Source organism: Microtus ochrogaster, chromosome 16, assembly GCF_000317375.1.
Source record: "Microtus ochrogaster isolate Prairie Vole_2 chromosome 16, MicOch1.0, whole genome shotgun sequence".
Classification (NCBI taxonomy): domain Eukaryota; kingdom Metazoa; phylum Chordata; class Mammalia; order Rodentia; family Cricetidae; genus Microtus; species Microtus ochrogaster.
Genome location: NC_022018.1, coordinates 23322956 through 23328616, shown reverse-complemented (window position 1 = coordinate 23328616; position 5661 = coordinate 23322956). Strand labels below are relative to the sequence as shown.

The following is a 5661-nucleotide window of genomic DNA, read 5'->3' as shown; positions in this document are numbered from 1 at the left end:
TTCCATCATGACATCTCCATACACGTATATTGTCACACTTTGCTCTTTTTCATTCCCCATGATCTTCTCCCTTCTCTTTGGTGCTCCCATTCTTAATTAGCTCTTCTTTCTGCTCTCATGTCACATGTATCCGCTTCCTAGACTGAGTAATTTAGAAATACTAGAAATTTGTTTCTCATAGGAAACTCAAGAACAGGTACACATAGTGTCTGGGAAGAGGCTGTCACTGCTTCAAGATGGCCCTTTATTGCTTATAAGACCGTGCTAAAGGAGGCAGGGGAGATGAAGAGCTGGAAGGTTCTCTGGTGTCCTTTATGAAGCTGTTAACTATTCATGAAGGTATAGCCTCTCGTGACTTAACTTCCTAAATGTCAAACCTCCCAATATCACTGTGGTTGGGATTCAGGGTTGACCTGAATTTTGGAGAGACACAAACTTTAAAATCAGAACAGTGAGAATGGGAAAAATGTTTTTTTGCTAATACAGAAGTCCTGGATTCAGTTTCCAGCATCCATATCAGGTGACTTACAACCACCTGTACCTTCAGCACCAGAGATCTCATGCTCTATGGCTTCTGGCCTCTGTGAGCACACACTGCACAGCAACCCATCCAACAAATAAATGAATAAGTCTTGAAATCAGTGCTCTGTGTGTGTGTGTGTGTGTGTGTGTGTGTGTGTGTGTTTTCCATGCTCCTGTGTACTGAGAAGTTGCAGAATCAGTGACATTTCATCATGGTGGCAGGGAGCATACTTCATGCCTTTATGCAGGCTTCTGAACACCATTCTCCACTAAACTGAAACTTAGTACCGAAGTTGGAAAGTGAAATGGACCCACAGTAGCTTGCTGTGCCAGACACCAACGGAATGGAAAAGAATGATGGGATCATGACAAAAATCCCAGAAGCCAGCTCTCTGTAAACTCTCTAAAAACATCAAGGTCGTCAGCAATAAGTACCACAGAGAGAACCAGCTGTTAGAAGTTATAGGAAACATAACTGCAATGGATTCTAGATAAGAAAAAGGCTCTGGTTTTCCTTTTGCTATAAAAGACTGTGAGGAATAGTGGGCATGCTTCAGTACAATGAGATTAGGCAGTGATATTCTATTTATGTAAGGCTCTTGATTGTGATTGTTTGCTCTTTTCTACAAGGATGTTTAAACAGCTTTTTAGGAAATATATATTCATATTTAGGGGTAAAGGGATTAATGATTGCAGTGTGTTCTAAAACATCATGGGAAAAGAATTCACTACATGGTGTAAATAAATAGACATGCCTAGATAGTAGGGTTTGGGGAACGACGATAAAGCAAACAGGGTGAAACGAGAAAAGAGTCTGAATGGTATGTAGGCATTCTTGCTGCTCTTACATTTCTGGAAGTCTGCCATTATTGTACAATAAAAAGCTAATAAATATATTTACGTAATTAAGCTCTCCAGATAGAAGTAAGTGGAGACAGGCACTAGGAACACTCATGGATGGATAACTCTTAAGTCGAGGAGATGTTGAAACCTGGTCCATTGAAGGAAAATCTGGAGTTTATCATTCACTAGTATAAGTTAAAAGCTATCGAATGAGGAACAGCCGATCCTTGAGAGGAGAAGGAGAGGGAGGGATGAATATGAATCACCTACTTATAAACCTAGCACTCAGGAGACTTGGGTGTGCAATCTGGATTGCAATCTGGACACCATTTTGGGCTAAGATCTTTGGCCTTGTCTCAAAAACAGAGAAGGAAATACTAAGATTTCAGAAGCACCACGGTGAACTTGTATTTGGAAGTATTGCTTAAAGACAGTGCAATGTGGATTCATCTCTGTCCCTCACCCAGTCAAGTCATTAAAAGTGTGTGTAGGGACTGGAGACTAGACAGATGGCTCAGCAGCCAAAAGCACTGGCTGCATTTCTTGACAACCCAGGATTGCTTCCCAGGACCCACATGGCAGCTGAAAGACGGCTATAATTTCAGTTCTAGGGAATTTGTTGCCCTCTTCTGGCCTCTATGGTGCCAGACTTGGATATAACACAGTACATACACACATACAAGCAAAACAGTCATACATATAAAATAAAAAAATAAAATCTTAAAAAATAGAAGTATGTATAGCAAGTCATAATAGTATATAAAATTCTTAGGGTACCATATTTATGGACAGGTTTGTGTACTATAGAGTTAAAGTCATGAGTGTAGAAGAATTTTATTTTGATGGTTAGGATTTTTATTCCTCTCAGTAATGTTTATCCTTTAAGAAATATACAACTATTAGTTTAGCTTTGCTTCACTGAAAAAAAAAGTAAAAAACACATAAAAGTTTGAGTTAAACATGCCCAAATTTTGAATGTTTCAATCTAGGAACATGAGTAAATGTAACTTTTATATGCATTTTGTAGTTTTTAAAAACAATTCAGACCAGCCACTAGTGGCGCACACCTTTAATCCCAGCACTCGGGAGGTAGAAGCTGGCAGATCTCTGAGTTCGAGGCCAACCTGGTCTACAAGAACTAGGTCTAGGACAGGCTCCAAAGTTGCAGAGAAACCCTGTCTCCAAAAATCAACCAACCATTCAGCAAGCCAACCAAACAATTCAGATCAAGAAAGAAAGAAAGAAACTAGCCTCTCTGAATGAATGTGGTACAGATTGAGGTTAGAAAGGTAGCTGATGAGATCTCAGAAAGTCTAGGGGTATCAAATGAAAGTGGGTTTTTACCTCACTCACAATGAAAACTTTCCCCTGGACAGCTGACTGGTGTCCGTGTTCAAGACTGGCAATTGAGCTGTGAGCTTGAAATAATATTGTCATCTGTTTATTAGTTGTTTTTATAGTATAAAATCATAACTACAATGCAGATATGAAACTCTTGATTTAACACATTTTTAAAGCTTTTATTAACGCTTAGAGGAACTAGGCAGTAATTAAAACTGGTTAAAAGATCAAACCGGACTCTGAATGTGGCTGACAATGAGGGCTGACTGAGAAGCCAAGGACAATGGCACTGGGTTTTGATTCTACTGCATGCACTGCTTTGTGGGAGCCTAGTCTGTTTGGATGCTCACCTTCCTAGATCTGAATGGGAGCGGGGAGGACCTTGGACTTCCCTCAGGGCAGGGAACCTGGACTGCTCTTTGGTCTGGAGAGGAAGGGGGAATGGGGGGAGGGGGAGAGAAATGGGAGGAGGTGGAAATTTTTAATAAACATAAAATAAAACTGGTTAAAAATAGAATGTAAAGAAAAGACAGTGATCAGGAGTATTATGTGAATATGTAGTCCTTTGGGATGGGAGAGGTGGCAACTGGATCCCTTCAAGATACCCATAGAATGTCATTCGCATCGTTATGCGTTAGCTATAGTTTACCAAGTTGTTCATAGTAGGGCATAGTGAAAAATCACATAATGGTGTGCTATATGTAAATTCTTTATAATTTAAATTTTTCTGTAGTATTCATAGTTTAGTATTTCATACGGTTGGTTGGTTTTGAGGATTTGGGAGAACCAATCAAATCTTTTAAACTGTAATAAATAGACCTGGGCTTAGTGGTGCATGGCAGTGATTCTTTCAGCAAAAGGGAGGTTCAGAGGTAGGGTCAAGAGTTCAAGTTTTGATTACGTGGTGATTCTTAGGTCAACCTGTGTACAAGAGAACCTATCTCAAAAAACAAAGCAAAACAATACAAACAAACAAACAAAAAAAAAACCAGGGTTTCTGCAGATTGCCTAAAGTGCACATAGCCCCAGAGTCGATCTTTAGCACTACAAAAACCAAAGCAAATGTATGAAATGTAGCGGTTCTTCCATACAATATTTTGTGGAGTGGGGAAATGGAATTATTTTGTCTTTGTATTTATTTTTTTTAATTTTATGTGTATGGGTATTTTACCTGCATGTATGTCTACACACCATGTTTATGTTTGGTGCCTTGGAGGTCAGAAGAGGGAGCAGGATCTCCTGACTGGAGTTACAGACAGTTGTGAGCCGCTATGTGGGTGCTGAGAATTAAATCTGGGTCCTCTGGTAGAGCAGCCAGTGCTCTTAGGCACTGAGCCATCTCTACTGCCCCAGTTGTATCTTTTAGAAACTACTGCTGGTGCAGAGCTTACATAAGTGGCTTTATTGACAGCTTTAGGACAACCTGATCAGCAGCTTCTGGTGATTAAGAGGAAGTAATTTGCATAAGAGGAGTGGTACATCGTTTTGATGGAAGGGGCAAATGGGAATACAGGGTTCCTAACTCAGCTTTCATTGAGAGATCTTCATGACTCTGATAAGCTGAGTTAGTGGTAGTCTAGTGGAAGAGAGATACGATGCAGTCTATGAAACCATGAGAGAACTTGTTAACCAGCCTACAGGTTAGCATCTGGCTTAGAATTCCTTTCTAGAGCTGAGAGTGTATCTTAGTATTGGAGTGCTTGCCTGGCACACAGGCCAGGGATCAAGCTTTAGCCTACAAACCAAACAAAACCCACCACCAATGAATTCTTTCTAATTGGGAGGTATATTCCCAATTTTAAGAGCTTACTTTTTTGGCCTTTTCTCCCAGAATCTTCTCAGTTTTTTATTTCTCTTCTCTGGACTAGAACATGAGAGTCCATGGGTTTTGTAGTGTGTAGGTAATTTTAGACTTTGTCAGAATATTTTTCTACCATGGAGTTTGATTAGATTTTTTTCAGAACCTACGGTTGCCCAGTAGGGGTCAGCAATCCCCTTCTCTAGAGGGTAATGCAGGCAGAGTGACAGGAAGTGCTTGTCAGTGTCTTTGTGTTCTGGCTCCCCAGAAAGTCCTGTTTCCATCCCTGTTGATATTTACCGAAAGCCTAAGGCAGGGCCTCTTGGCAATCAAGTGCATCTTCCTGTTGAATAGTAGTTTTTCTGTCACTTCCTGGTTGAAACAAACACTAGACTGAGTTACTTTTTATTCAAAAATGTCTGTTTCTAATTCAACCAAAAAGAAAAGGACATTTTAACTCACACAGACACTATTTAGTATTTTTGCTTGTATTAAAACTTGTCTGTAAATAGTAGTGTGTCACATCATGTATTTTTCATTTTCGCTGGCCCTTTTCCACAGATGACCTGTTAAACGTTGCGTAATATTTCTGAGAACTGGAGTGTATGTCCAGGCATTACCCACCCCACCCCAATCTCTTCTCTTGACAAATACCAGTTCTCCTTAGTCCATTTGTGTGTGTGTCCATGGAGGCCAGAGGAAGATACTGGGTGTTGTCCTCTGTCGCCCTTCCTCTCATTGCCTTTAACCAGGGTCTCTCAATAACCTTGGAGCTTGCCATTCAGCGAGGCTGGTTGGCCAGTGAGCCCTTACAACCTGCTGGGCTTACAGACATGGGCAGCCACACCTGGCTTTTGTACTGGGGTTTAAACTGAAGTCCTTATGCTTGCTGTGCAGAGCACACTCTATACTGCTTTCTCGCCCATTCCCTTAGCCCAGCTGGCCTTGAACTTGCTATAGCCAACGGTCCTGAGCTCCTGATTCCCGTCTCTGCTTGCCAAATGGTGGGATTACAGGGCATATGCCAGCTCAGTTGGCTTTAGATGCTGGCATTATGTAAGTATTCAGAAAGAGCAAGTGATTTGTTCCTCTTGTACCTTGTACTTGGTGACAAACGTGTATTTCCAGAGATAAGAGTTTTTTTTTTTTTTTTTTTT

At 40.7% G+C, this 5661-nt stretch overlaps 1 protein-coding gene across 1 annotated transcript in view; it reads left to right on the top strand.

The window, feature by feature from the left end:
• The window catches only part of Cdc123 (cell division cycle 123), a 45510-nt gene that overhangs the window by 9834 nt on the left and 30015 nt on the right, over nt 1-5661 (top strand). The gene's annotated exons all lie outside the window — the stretch shown is intronic.